The sequence below is a fragment of the Nannobrachium achirus genome (genome assembly GCF_963921795.1).
Source record: "Nannobrachium achirus genome assembly, chromosome: 14".
In the NCBI taxonomy this organism is placed as follows: domain Eukaryota; kingdom Metazoa; phylum Chordata; class Actinopteri; order Myctophiformes; family Myctophidae; genus Nannobrachium; species Nannobrachium achirus.
In genome coordinates this window covers 61,421,783-61,437,052 of record NC_137821.1, presented here as the reverse complement: position 1 = coordinate 61,437,052, position 15,270 = coordinate 61,421,783, and positions in this window count along the sequence as shown.

Below are 15,270 nucleotides of genomic sequence, written 5' to 3'. Positions count from 1 at the left end.
GTACACAGGAGACAGACCATTTGGCGAGCGTGTGCACATTTGATTCTTTGTAAAGCCAGGTGACGATGACCCAAAGTAAACCCCCGTCACCCAATGAAAACAATAGCAAAGATTTGCATCTCTATAAGCAAGTTGAGTAGGCCTATGCTATCAGCTGCCTACTGTCTACGTGCCTGCTGACTGTGGACAAACTGGTTTTGAATGTTCAATGTTTTCAGGCCACGGACCCCTTTGTTGAGAGAGATGAAGCAGGGACCACCAAAACCTTTACATAGATTCCATATAGTTTCATCATGACAGGAAAATCATCATTGTATTTTGGATCCATGTCGATTTGTGTTTCAGATATTTAACCACTTGAACAGTCAATACTTAATAAAGTTGACATTTCACTCACTACTTGGTCTGCTCTTTTCCCTCTCTACAAAACCTCTTTGCCCAAATGTCTGATCTACAAGCTCACAACGCCTCGCAGTGCAAGGCAGTGCAGTACATACGGTAAACCAACATACATTGTAATCTAGGGATTTAAAACATAATATATAACAATATTGGCCTGCCTAAATCCATGGTTTGAAATAATTTGTTACAATGTGATAACATAACATTACATCTAACATTACATTACATGTAACTTGTTGTTTAAAGATAATGTCCTTAGTTAAGTTGACAAAATCAACAAACCGTGAGTTAAAACTAGCCTGTATCTAGGCTAGTCTAGAACATTTTAGAATATAGATTAGACAATGAGGCTACTTACCATATACTTTTGGATTTTTTAAGGTCCATTCGTGGAAGCAAGTCCTGTCATGAAGTTCCTCACTCTCAAATGACAAAGAAAAAGTGATTCAGTTTCAAAAAAGTCTGGGAAGCACAGTGATTGGTTAGACGGTCAATAACACCTACATGTGAAATCACCCTGTATTCACATGGTAATGAGAGGCTTGGTTTGGTCTACTCACTGTGTGTGTCTGTCTGTCTGTCTGCCTGCCTGCCTGCCTGCCTGCCTGCCTGCCTGTCTGCCTGTCTGTCTGTCTTGTTGAACAAAATGAATGTGGTGTTGTAGCCTAACGTAGCCAGACTATATACTAATGCAGCTAACTAACTGCAGTATTGGGTGGATTGTTTAGCTCTGCTAGGCTAGTGGTGTTGTACAAAGCAGCTAGGTAAACTAACTAGCAGCACATAAAGCAAAGTCCAAAGTCTGGCCAATCGTGGGAACACAGACAGATTGTGTATGGCCTGAGGCCCACTTCCATTATTTTGATCAACATTTTGCCTGTTATCTCTCCTATTGGTACAGCATGGAATTGTTATAGCATCAAAGCCATGGATATTATTACTATTATTACCCAGGCCTAATTAGCCCACATGTAGCCCATGCAGAAACCGCGTGGGCCAGCCCACTTCCATCCCATGCCCAGTTAGCCCACATTTAGCCCATGCGGGAACCACGTGGGCCAGCCCACTTCCATCCCAGGCCCAGTTAGCCCACATGTAGCCCATGCGGAAACCACGTGGGCAGCCCACTTCCAACCCATGCCCAGTTAGCCCATATGTAGCCCATGCGGGAACCACGTGGGCCAGCCCATGTCCATCCCATGCCCAGTTAGCCCACATGTAGCCCTTGCGGGAACCACGTGGGCCAACCCACTTCCATCCCATGCCCAGTTAGCCCACATGTAGCCCACGCGGGAACCACCTGGGCCAGCCCACTTCCATCCCATGCCCACTTAGCCCACATGTAGCCCATGCGGGAACCACGTGGGCCAACCCACTTCCATCCCATGCCCAGTTAGCCCACATGTAGCCCACGTGGGAACCACCTGGGCCAGCCCACTTCCATCCCATGCCCACTTAGCCCACATGTAGCCCATGCGGGAACCACGTGGGCCAGCCCACTTCCATCCCATGCCCAGTTAGCCCACATGTAGCCCATGCGGGAACCACGTGGGCCAACCCACTTCCATCCCATGCCCAGTTAGCCCACATGTAGCCCATGTGGGAACCACTTGGGCCAGCCCACCTCCATCCCATGCCCAGTTATCCCACATGTAGCCCACGTGGGATCCACTTGGGCCAGCCCACTTCAATCCCATGCCCAGTTAGCCCACATGTAGCCCATGTGGGAACCATGTGGGAAAGCCCACTTCCAACCCATGCCCAGGTATCCCACATGTATCCCACGTGGGACCCATGTAATTTGCCCACATCAAGCCCATGCCCACGTGGTACCCAAGTAGCCCAACTCGTACCCATGCGGGACCCATGTGGGCGTGCTGGCTGGGCAGTGGCGTCAGTCCAGAAAAAGCTAAGGTATGGCAACATGACTGGTGTCTTGTGCAAGACACCAGTCATGTTGCCATACCTTAGCAACAGGCACGATACATTTATTTTAAGAAGTACATTTTATCTTTTCCCAGCGTTTCTATGGTTTCTTGGGCTGGATATGGCAGCCTGGAACGGTTGTTCAAGTGCAGCTAAACTTGACATGTTAGTAAACGTGCCACAATTAACAATAATGCATTGCACCTGTGCAGCTGACCTGCGGAACCTGGGAATATACCATTCTGTCAAGATGGGGAGACAACAAGCGTGGAGAATATAATTATAATACCTTGTTAAAGTGACCATTTTATTACATTTTGCATTTGTAGTTACTTTACTGTAATTTAACAACATAATAACCAGCACAGAAAGACAAAGAGACATTCATGGATTTATATTTAAAGGTAACTTGTATTTCCCCCCCTGGACCCAGGGTATGGCAGCTGCATACCCCTGCCATACCCAATTGACGCCCCTGGTACCTGACACCCGACTGTTTTGGTGTCACACTGATGTACTAATCATCATTCCTCCCTTGATCCACGGTCTGCGATAACACGTGAATACGGTGACGCCCCCCTGTCAACTCAGACGCATTCAACAGTCTGAAGCTCATTCTAGTCCAAATGATAAGGTGGCAGGGGCGTCACACCAAATTCTGGGCCCCGGGTACAAGGATTCACTGTGGGGCCCCTGTGCTTTAACTATTGAAAAATAGCAGATATACAAGCTCACAGCGTGCCGCGCTGCGAGCTTGTAGATCTGCTATTTTTGAAAAATCGTGAAAATGTGTGCCAAGAAACCTATGTTTCCATGTCAGTGATGCTCAAACTTTTTCATGTGAAGGACCCCCCCCCCCCCCCCCATCTCAAAATATTTAGTTCCAGGGACTCCCCAGAAGCAACATTTTTGTTACAAATGTTCACTAAAAAAATACATAGATTCAAAGATTTGCGCACGTTTTCACGACTTTTCAAAAAATAGCTAAAGTTACTAGGGCCCCTCCACCTTGGGCCCTAGTAACTCAGTCCAACTTTCCTACCCCTTGTGACGCCCCTGTAAGGTGGACTCCCTTTGTGTCTGTGGAGTTTATATGATAGCAGACAGTAGTCATAACCGGTTTGTCAGCAGATTATCCTAAAAGGAAGCTTTCACAGAGAACCACCTATGGTGGCCTAATCTGATGGCTTTCAGTGCAGGGGTGTCGCACCGAATTCTGTGCCCTGCATGGGTACAAGGATCCACTCACATTTTGTACTTCAAATCCTTCCCCACAAGCACAGCGTCTAAAATTGGTCTAAAACAGGTCTAGAAAACAGGCCTAAAACAGGTCTAGACAGCGCGGCACCGAGTGCCGCGCTGTCTAGACCTGTTTTAGGCCTGTTTGTAGATCTGCTATTTTTGAAAAATCGTGGACATTTGTGCAAGTCTTTGAATATTTCAAATCCCTCCCCACAAGCACAGCGTCTAAAATTGGTCTAAAACAGGTCTAGATTTGCAAGTTTTTTATACGTCTAAACTTCTATTAGACGTCTAATCAACATCTAGTCTAAGTTTATACGTCTAAAAAACTTGCAAATCTATACCTGCTAACCCAATTTTAGAAGCTGTGCTCGTTGGGTTCTAAGGTTTTTTGAAAAAAAAAAAAAAAAAAAATGTTTCTATGGTGCTCAAACTTTTTCATATGAAGGACCCCCAAAATGACGTGTATTTGGCCACGGACCCCCATCTCAAAATATTTAGTTCCAGGGACCCCCCAGAAGCAAAAAGCTTAAAAAATACATACATTCAAAGATTTGCACACATTTTCACGACTTTTCAAAAATAGCAGATCGCAGCGCGGCACTTGGTGCCGTGCTGTGAGCTTGTATATCTGCTATGTTTCAATAGTTACAGCATAAAATAATTAAGGCCCTTCCACCTTGGGCCCTAGTAACTCAGTCCCGCTTCCCCCCACCACCCTTGTGACACCCCTGCTTCAGTGCATCCATTCTTATCATCATCATCATACACAGGGGCGTCACAAGGGGTAGGAAAGTGGGACTGAGTTACCGGGGCCCAAGGTGTAGGGGCCCTAATAACTTTATCTATTGAAAAATAGCAGATATACAAGCTCACAGCGCGGCACCGAGTGCCGCGCTGCGAGCTTGTAGATCTGCTATTTTTTAAAAGTTGTGAAAATGTGTGAAAATCTTTGAATATATGTATTTTTTAAGCGAACATTTCTAACTCAATTTCTGCTTCTGGGGGTCCCTGGAACTATAAATATTTTGAGATCGGGGTCCGTGGCCAAATACATATCATCTTGGGGGTCCTTGACATAGGTTTCTTGCACACATTTTCACGATTTTTCAAAAATAGCAAGATATACAAGCTCGCAGCGCGGCACTCGGTGCCGCGCTGTGAGCTTGTATATCTGCTATTTTTCAATAGTTAACATTCTTGGGGGGCCCACAGTGAATCCTTGTACCCAGGGCCCAGAATTTGGTGTGACGCCCCTGATCATACACCATACTTGAAAACACATCATCATGTGTTTTCATTGATGTCTTTATGAGCTGCTACCTACCTACCTACCTACTTGGTGTCATTCCTCCTCCCTGTAACAATACGTTAAATGTGGGAGGAGGTATAGGTGGCCTTTCTGCCACGATGACTCACTCAACAATCTGAAGGTCATGGCACTCGAGACGATCACAATTAAGGCTCCACGCCTAATCCCAAAGCATGTGGAGTTTATTTTAGAACTGCAGACTCACTCCTGATCTTCTGCCGCAATGCGTAATCAGAAGAGTCATCTTTTCAGACTCCACCTCAGCAAGTTTAATTTGCCGTAGCCAGAGCCGGCCCCAGGAAATAATAAGCAGGGGGGCCTGAATTTTTCCAGGGTGTGCACTATATATATATATATATATATATATATAAATGCTCACCTATACAATAAACAGCAACACAGTTGCCAACAACATCTCTGGCAGGAGAGGAATCATTAAAATAATGGTCATAGATATTTGCATGCATTCAATAACCCAGCAAATAGCCAAATATTAGCATATTTCAATCCATAAGGTCAAATCTCATAAGAGTATGCCTTTAAAAGCCATTTAAGATGTTTATACAACTAGAATCTTTACACACATGCTTCCAGATAATTCATGATATAATTCCACTGCGCAAACAAGATCATTTCAATAATTCAATCAAGCTCTCACTCAGTCTGCGCTGGACTGGTCGGAAAAGAGCTGATCAGCTCCCAGTTTAAACTATATGCTATAACATGACATACATGACATACAGTAGGCTATGTCCTCACCTAGCCTACTGCACTCATCCACATTCCTGCTACTTGGTGATTTTCACACCTTAATCCCATAGAAATGCAAATGTAGGCACCCCATTGAATAGAGAAAAATCAACGCCCATGAGTCATTGTTTTAATAATGTAAAACATCTCCACGGCGGGAGGGGGAAAGCACTGCACAGGCATTCACTCAGACATCATCACAAGAGTGTGTCCATAATCGGCTAGTTTCGGCTACGGGGCTGTTAAGTATGACATCATTTTGTAGGCAGAGGACAATTTTTGCCCCCAGTTTCCGTGAATCTTTTTACTATTTTTACTATTTACACATTTTTCTTCTCTTTGTTGTTGAAAGGAAAGTGTTAGAATTATACTTTAGTCGTTATTTTTGTCTCGGATCTGTTGAAAATAGCAAGGGACAGAAAATGCTCTGGGGGCAGATTCTCCTCTGCCTACAAAATGATGTCACGGCTTAAAAGCCCCTGTTAACATTATCCTAATACTGTAGTATTAAGTCACCATCTCCACGGCGGGAGGAAAGTTGAAAAACAAGGCTAAAAGTAATCACCAACGACAACAACCTATTGAGCATTAATGAATAGGCTCGCCATCTCCACGGAAGGGAAAGGGAGAAGAGAAGGGGAAAAAGGTCTACCTGCTGCTTCTGGAACAACCGGCATAGTTTCACTACCAGGGCTGGGTCAGCTGTAGACTTTTGTGGCTTTTTGAGCCAGTTTCTTATGTCCATGATTCTCTGTTCTCACTTCTCTGCTCTCACTGAACATAGTTGAATTCCCCTCCACAACAAACAACACAGGTAATGACGCATGCGTCGCGCGTCATGTGCTACAGCAAAACAAACCCGACTCGGTGCGGTGCGCACCGTGCAGTGGTGGTTCTATGAATCGTGCAGGGGCGGTTCTATGAATCTTTTATTATTGCATTTTCAATATTTTCTATTAATTAATTTGAAGATGTATATATTTTATAATAATCACAAAGAACATAAAAATAACCTATATTTAAAACCTGTAAAAGATATTCAAATAATGGTGTTCTGGGGTACTACTGCCCAATCTGAACTGGGGGGGCCCAAAGGGCAATTTGCCGGTACTGGCCGTAGCGCTTAATTGCCCTATAGCAGGGCCGTATGCAGGGACACCTCCTGCGGGCGCGAGCACAGCGAGCGCCCGCAAAATGGTTTTTAATCGGTTTCTAATTCGGGTTTTTAAATATATAAATAGACCAAATTGCAGAATCGTCTTGCGATGTAGCAAATCAAATAGCCTAACACAACATAGGACTGGACAAATACCCCCAAATAAGCATAGATGTAGGCTATGCCAAGGCGATGATCTGAAACATATTATAGTAGTAGGCTATATCATTTGTTAATATGCATATAGCTCTAAATACTCCACCCCCCAAACAAATATATAGGCCTATATAAATGAATAAATAAACAATTAGGTAAAGTTTTTTTTTAATTGCGACCGTCAGGGAGCAGTTTACTATGAAAACCTCCACCGGCCGTCCGTCCGTCCGTCCGTCCGTCCGTCCGTCCGTCCGTCCGTCCGTCGGTCACACGTCACACGTCACACCTTTGCCCTGCTCATATCTCTGCATCAGTATGACATCACACCACATGTGTACACAAACCTTTGTGTACGTTGCTGTGGCAACAGTCTGTTGTTGCTGGTTTGTTAGTGTACATTAGCAACCACCTTAGCAACCATGGTTTTACCCTAGCAACCAACTGTTTACCCTAGCAACCAACTGTTTACCATAGCAACCATGTTTTTTTACCCTAGCAACCAACTGTTTACCATAGCAACCAGATACGCAGAGCAGGGATCTCCATATATGGGCATAAACAGGTGACATCACACTGATGTCAGATACTCAGAGCAGGGATTTCTCCATAATATATGGGCATAAAAGGGATTCTGTTAGGGATCTCCATATATGGGCATAAAAGGGATTCTGTTAGGGATCTCCATATATGGGCATACAAGGGATTCTGTTAGGGATCTCCATATATGGGCATAAAAGGGATTCTGTTAGGGATCTCCATATATGGGCATAAAAGGGATTCTGTTAGGGATCTCCATATATGGGCATAAAAGGGATTCTGTTAGGGATCTCCATATATGGGCATAAAAGGGATTCTGTTAGGGATCTCCATATATGGGCATAAAAGGGATTCTGTTAGGGATCTCCATATATGGGCATAAAAGGGATTCTGTTAGCTGTTAGTGATCTCCATATATGGGCATAAAAGAGATGCTGTTAGGGATCTCCATATATGGGCATGAAAGGGATTATGTTAGGGATCTCCATATATGGGCATAAAAGGGATTGTATCCCAGATGATGCCCTGTTAGGAGATCCACACTAACATAATCCATATATGGTCCTACCGACAGCTGCTATAAGCCAACCCTGGCGATAAGGTCTGAGTCGAAGAAATGCTTCTTTCCTGGCAAGAATTGCCCCTTTATACTGTAGGGCTCGTTTGTGTATTGTATGACATCACGCCACATCATCGGCTGAGGACTGTGTGATGTCATCATATCTCCATATATGGAGACATAAGTTGCTCATGCCCAAATATGGGCTGGTGAGGTCAGACTTAGTGTGATGCGTAGGTTATCTCCATATATGGAGATTCAACTTCAATGAGTAACCATGGCAAACTGTCAACTGCCCGTATGTCTTGATAATTGGTAAAACAAACTTTTGGCCTATTTGTGGAGATAAGCGACCAACGGTCGCTTATCTCCCGATTAGGGAGTCTTACTGGTGTTACAGTACTTAAGTAAATGTGGGCTACAAGTTACTTTACACTTCTGTTTACACAGCAGGAATGGCGGGCCGCACCCTCTACGGGGTGTTGCTCAGTAAATCGGTCTTTTTCAATGTACAGATTCTTTATATATATATATATATATATATATATATATATATATATATATATATATATCGTCACTGTCGGGCAGAAACCTTGTATCTCCAAGTTTCAAATGTGTACATTTTTTCACAAAGTAAAGCCCTGCTTCATCATACAAGGCCGTCGCACAAAAGTAGTGAAAACAGCAGATCTACAAGCACACAACGCGGTGCGAGGCGTTGTGTGCTTGTAGATCGGCTGTTTTCACTAGTTTAAGTCATTTTTAAAATGATAAATACAAAACGAACGGTTTTGGACGTACAAGGTTTCCACCCGACAACGACGATATATATATATATATGTAACGGAGGTGATCCGAACCTCCCCACCCGGCTTCGAACCCGGGTCTCCCGTGTGAAAGTCCAATATCTTAACCATCACTCCAAAGGGATATCCCTATGGAACGAGAGCAGATACTAGACTTTTGAGGCTTCAGGCTGGGGCTGCGACTCTCTCCGCCACACTCACCCCCCTTTGACCTCCTCCTACGGGGAAGCCCGGATCCGGGTCACGGCACCAATGTAACAGAGGTGATCCGAACCTCCCCACCCGGGTTCGTACCCGGGTCTCCCACGCAAAAGTCCAATATCTTAACCACTAGACCATGGTCCGGGGGAGATACTAGACTTTTGAGGCTTCAAGGCTGGGGCTGCGACTCTCTCCGTCACACTCACCCCCCTTTGACCTCCTACGGGGAAGCCCGAATCCGGATCACGGCACCAATGTAACGGAGGTGATCCGAACCTCCCCACCCGGCTTCGAACCCGGGTCTCCCGCGTGAAAGTCCAATATCTTAACCATCACTCCAAAGGGATATCCCTATGGAACGAGAGCAGATACTAGACTTTTGAGGCTTCAGGCTGGGGCTGCGACTCTCTCCGCCACACTCACCCCCCTTTGACCTCCTCCTACGGGGAAGCCCGGATCCGGGTCACGGCACCAATGTAACGGAGGTGTTCCGAACCTCCCCACCCGGCTTCGAACCCGGGTCTCCCGCGTGAAAGTCCAATATCTTAACCATCACTCCAAAGGGATATCCCTATGGAACGAGAGCAGATACTAGACTTTTGAGGCTTCAGGCTGGGGCTGCGACTCTCTCCGCCACATATATATATTTTTTTCTACTGTTAGATTGATGATAGGTTCTACTTATGATCATAGATTCCTGTTTCTATGCATTTGATGTATTACAACTTGCGTTGTAATACAATAAATCACTTTGAACTTCTCCACTCCTCCTTTACGGTGGCACCTGTGCTGTTGACATGTCTCTATAGTTTCCTCATTCCTCTCTGATCCACAGCCTGCAATATCAGATACTAGATTAGGCCATGGCTACACGGAGCTGGATATTTCGGTAGCACTTTACAATAATGACCCATAAACATTTATAAGCAGTTTGTAGATGAGTAATAAACATGAACAAACTATGAACAAATGTTTACCTAAACATGTATAACTGTTTTAAACATCATTTACATGTTATTAGTAAGGTATTAGTAAGTAGTAGACTAATCATGAATAAGCCATTTATACACATTCATAAATGATTAATAAATCATTTTGTAACTAAAAATTATGCGTTATTTATATGCTATTTGTAGATAAGTAACTAATCATTTACAAGCCATCTATATACCTTGTAAAACATTCCTAATATATCTATAAATCATTAATAGATGTTATCAAGAGCCCTTATGTAAAGTGAAGACTAGGTCGCAAGTTACTATGAAAACCTCCACCGGCTGTCTGTCAGTCCCTCTGTCAGTCTGTCCATCACATCACACTTTTGGTCCTACTCTAATCTCCGGCACCGTTGCCCCTATCCATGCCAAACTTTGCACACACACTCATTGGCTGTCTGTTAATGTGGCCTCCGATTTTGTTCATGGTTAACATATGCTTTGTAAAACATTCCTTAAATATATATAAATCATCAGTAGATGTTATCAAGAGCCCTAATGTAAAGTGAAGACTATTCATTAGTTACGAATGTCTGTTAAATATGAACAAACATGGAGGCCACATTAACAGACAGTTGACTGCCAAAATTAGGTAATATGAAATATCCAGCTCCGTGTGGACCTAGATATTTTTCTTAGTGGATATCTGAAAAACCGGGATATATGAAATATCCAGCTCCGTGTAGCCATGGCCTTAGATAATAGTTCAAATGTTGGCCCTTTATTTGCCTGCCATCCATTGAAACATATCTCAGCTATCTCAGATTTAATCATTCATTTCCATCACAGAATTGAGCCCATTCAATAATTAGAAATGTATAGACTTTCTTTTATTGCAAGCATCCTTTTTTTTAATCTGGTGATTAAGAGTATAAGAAACTAATTGATAATACAATCTCGAATGATCTTACGGTTGCGACACATCATATAATCTCGTTCCATCAATTACATCATACAGATTATATTTCAGTACATTGTTGTTTCCAAAAACATTGGGGCGACTCGTTACCTATTTTGGGTCGCAGACCATTTTTTATGGGTTGCGAGTAAATACTTAATCTGAATCGTTTAACCCTCCTGCAGTGTTCCGTCAAATCTATTTCCAACTTTCCTGAATAATTTCAGATATTTGGGCTTCCTTTGTGGGCATAGAGATCTGTAATAAGACATGAACAAAGAAATCATGGCACCCCTCTTTAAAAGGATCCCTGGCTAATATTATATAATATGACAAATATTCCTTAATACATTATAATTTTCCTCTATAACTACAATGTAAAATTAAAAACACCTTAATTATTTTATTTCTTCTAGAAGGGCTATAGTGTAGATTGGCCTGCCAAGGCCAGCTCCCAGGGTTGGCATCTTTTTTCAAAGCATCCTTACTACACTCTAATGATACACAGATGAGGTTGTGTTAGAGCTAATTTCATGGACTAAAATTATGACGAAAAACTAAATAAAAACAGACGTATGATGACTAAAAACGAAGACTAAATTGATAGACAGTTTTACGAGGGTGGGTAAGAACTAAAAAACAAGTCATTTTATTTTTGGTTGCACTAGGGTGCTGCGACACATAGTGAGCTTGTAGATCGGCTATTTTCAGCAGGCAATCAAGTGTATCGTCAGGCATTACGCCGGGGAAATCTCGCTTTTGCGAACGCCCATCATTTCGACTGGAGGGTTAGCGACTCACTCCACGGAGGTTAAGGTTAGGGTGAGGGTTAGAGTCGGGTGTCGAAAAGATGACAAAGTAACAGCGACACGCTCCCATTACGACACCATCTAGGCCTGCAAAAATACATTTTTGTTGACAAAATCAACTGTGGACTAAAACTAGACTAAAACTAAAACCTTTCAGATGACAAAAATGTGACTAAAACTAAATGACGTTTTTGCCAAAAGACTGACTAAAACTAAATCAAAATGTATTGTCAGAATTAACACTATGATGTTTTGTTATGTGAGATCGGCTGGAATTTCTACCACTTTTTCGAGTCACGTGTTCAAATACTGGATTGTGATTGGCTTAAAACAGTAGTAAATGAGGCCACAATAGCCGGAATGTGTGAAATGCCCGGATGTACATGCAAATGAGGCACATTTCCGAGATCAATACGCGATGAACGCATCCGGGGACTTCAGGAGGGAGTCGGAACCTATGGTCGGAACACCTTTCCCCCCACCAACAAATGACGGTCGCAGCTGTCCTATGTTTACTAACGTGCGTACTATCGTCGCCGATTTATTTGGATCCAATGCAATCCGCCAACTTTAAAGCCCCTTTTCTCTGAACCTATGCCTTTCTGGAAGCGAACAGCCTCTATTTACGGCCGGAACGGTGCTTTTAACTGACGTTAGCTTAGCTGTAAGCTAGGCGACCGAGTATTTCCCGGTGAATCTGTGCGCAAAGGTGGGGGCTTGGGAGTGTGGGGGTCTGGGGGACACGCACCACCACTGACTATTGCTGATGATGGAGAGGTTCTATAGCTTAGCCTTTATGTATTGAAAATGAGAGGCACTCTTGCCGATTTAGTAAGAGACTCGTCTGTCGTCTCCAATTGCAAGATATTTAAAAGTTATTTGGGGCCATGATGATGATGATATCCTTTTCTTCCCACAACTAGACTAAGGATTTTATATTGTCTGTGTTATTGTTTACAACCACTGAACCACAATTATTCACGTGTGGCAAGATTCACTCGTTTTTAGTAGGCTATATAGTGTAGGCTTAGAAGAAGCCTTTTCAGAAGTTAATTTAATGATTTCCATTTAATGATTTCATTTATCCTCATCTAATGCACCGTATGCACGCTGTTTAAAGGCCGTGTAGGCTTTTCAGAAGTTAATTGAATGTTTTCCATTTGCGCTAATGCACGCAACTGTTTTCGCCAGGTTTTAAGGTCTTATTTTAGTTGTTTCTCATAAGCTCGCAACCCTCCTTGCCCATCGGCCCCCACCTTTGCGCACAGATTCACCGGGAAATACTCGGTCGCGTAAGCTAGACATCTGTCTCAGCATGGAGTTGGCGCCATCTGGTGGTGAGTAGAAGATGTTGTTTGTGGCACTATTTGTTGTTATGGCGGAAGTTTTATAGGCAATAATGATTGTAACTTAAGATCCTTGCAAGTTACAACTATGTGTTTTCTTTCATGTATACGGGAAAAAGTGGTAGAAAAGCTATTTACCACTCGGGGTCGGACATTATGCTCTCATAATGTCCTGAGTGCGGGTGTTATCGGACTCGGCTGGCGCCTCGTCCGATCACACCCGCACTGCGGACATTATGAGAGCATAATGTCCTCTCACTCGGGGTAAATTGCTTACATACAGTACTAGATTTAGTACACCTGAGATGCTACAGAAGATTGTCTTTCTTCAGTGTAAAACAGGCTCTTTTAATGTTATACATACTGCAGAATTCTTACCAGAGAGTTGAGCATTAGAGCCTGGAATTCAAAACAAAGGAAGACATTAGGTGATGCTGTTGTCGAGAGCAAATCTGTGTGCACTTCGTTGACTATTTATTCATTGTTGTATGTTAACACTCGGGTGACTGAAGAAAATCACTTCCACTCTGACTGCATTTATCAGTCAAATTGACAGGTAAATTCTCTCCCTTTTTGCCCAGGAGAGCAACACCTCCTCCCCTGTTTCCAGCGGGAAGAAGGAGCGAATACACTTCCCGGCAGCGGCACCTGCCACGGAGTTGCCGGAACTGCCGACAACAGCCGCGGCAATGATTCCTTTTCTGAACGGCCAAACCGAGCCACTCTGCCCGCCGTCTGCACTCCGTCTGTTTTGCACCACTCGCTGCTGCCTGCTGGACGGTCGCTTGGCAAAAGGAACAGGAAGTTGTGTGATAAATACTCGGCAGGATATACTTGAGTACTGTATTCTGAGGATCTGTTCTTTACTTGAGTATTAAATTGTTTTGATACTTTGTTGTTTTGAAATATCCAAGGAAAAAAATATACATTATTATAATCTAATGATCATACTAGTATCAGACATTATTTTAATATAGTGTTCATAGTGTAGGCTGTACTTTTATTTCTTTGAGCTGTCTCCATGGAGACGCCTCAACCAATAAAAAGTGTTTGGGGGCGGGACATAGCGGCGAAACGTCGCAAAAATAGAGGCTCCGCAAGCGAAAACAGGAGGGGTGGACGACGTCGCGTCGTGCTGCGACGTCGCTCGCGGCATGTCAGGACGTCCTCATTGAAACAAATGTATCTGAATGAAATGTCATTGCTCGCGCGCGTCACATCGCGCGCAGTGCAGATAACCCAGCCTAACCTCACACTAACCTAGCAATTGTCAGACTGTTGGGAACAATGGGAGGTCAGAATAATGAGCGGATATCCTGTGGGACAGCATACTGTATCACCCCATTTAATATTGGTAAAAGGGAGTTTTCTGACACCCCCCCCCCCACCCACACACACACACACACACACACACACACACACACACACACACACACACACACACACACACACACGCACACACACGCACACACACACACTATCACCACTCTGTAATTGTGCCCCCTCCAAAATGTGGGTTGCAAGACGTCCCTGACCACAGTAGGCTATTATGATCAGTGTTGGGAAAGTTCACTTTCAAAATGAACTAGTTCAAGTTCAAGTTCATAACTTCTAAATAGGGGTGGGCGATATATGGCGATAATTATCGTATCGACGATACAGCTTTGCCACGATATGCCTTTTCAGAGTATCGTATTGCTCGTGATACAAACAGTCAAGTCTCTGGATACAGCGAGTGCACGTTCTATGAGTCGCAGCTCTATTGCTTAATTTATACTTCTATAGTACGGTGGTGTAATTCGCCAAAAAGAACAGATCTACAAGCTAACAACGTGTCGCGGCTCAACGTGTCATATCTGTCTCCCTACGGCCCCTCCCCCGGGCAGCACGCAGACAGGCTACGAGTGTCTACATTTAGATCGCCTTCTAAATCCATGCTTTTGTTTTTATTAACTACAAACAAGTAGCTATTTGCCGCTATTTGTAAAGTGCTTTGTTTGTTATGCTTTCACCGTTGATGCTTGTGTGTGTCTCGCGGTGAAATCGTCGCGTCTATTTCGCGTCTATTTCATAATTGGCATTAGCCAAATTGTTTTGAAAATAGCCGATCTACAAGCTCACAACACTCATAAAACACTTCTGGGACCCATTTGAATGAACTTAACCATCATCACA